Source organism: Brassica oleracea, chromosome C1, assembly GCF_000695525.1.
Source record: "Brassica oleracea var. oleracea cultivar TO1000 chromosome C1, BOL, whole genome shotgun sequence".
NCBI lineage: Eukaryota > Viridiplantae > Streptophyta > Magnoliopsida > Brassicales > Brassicaceae > Brassica > Brassica oleracea.
Window position 1 is genome coordinate 15,159,864 of NC_027748.1, and position 258 is coordinate 15,160,121.

A 258-nucleotide genomic window follows, 5' to 3' on the forward strand; every position below is an offset into this window, starting at 1 on the left:
CATAACTTATGAGGTCAAAACTCCCATTCACAGCTTGGGCCACACGAAATTTACATGCACCTAAGTTAATACGCATCAGACCATTTAGTGAGCATAGATACCCCCTATCACAATTAATAACGGGTCTATGTACTAATTGCTCCACCACAGATAACTAAGATGAGACCTCAAAAGGAGGATGGAGATATATGTTGGATATGATTCTCCCACAATAATAAAGTACTTTGAGCCAACTATGGGTGATTATATTTGAGGCCA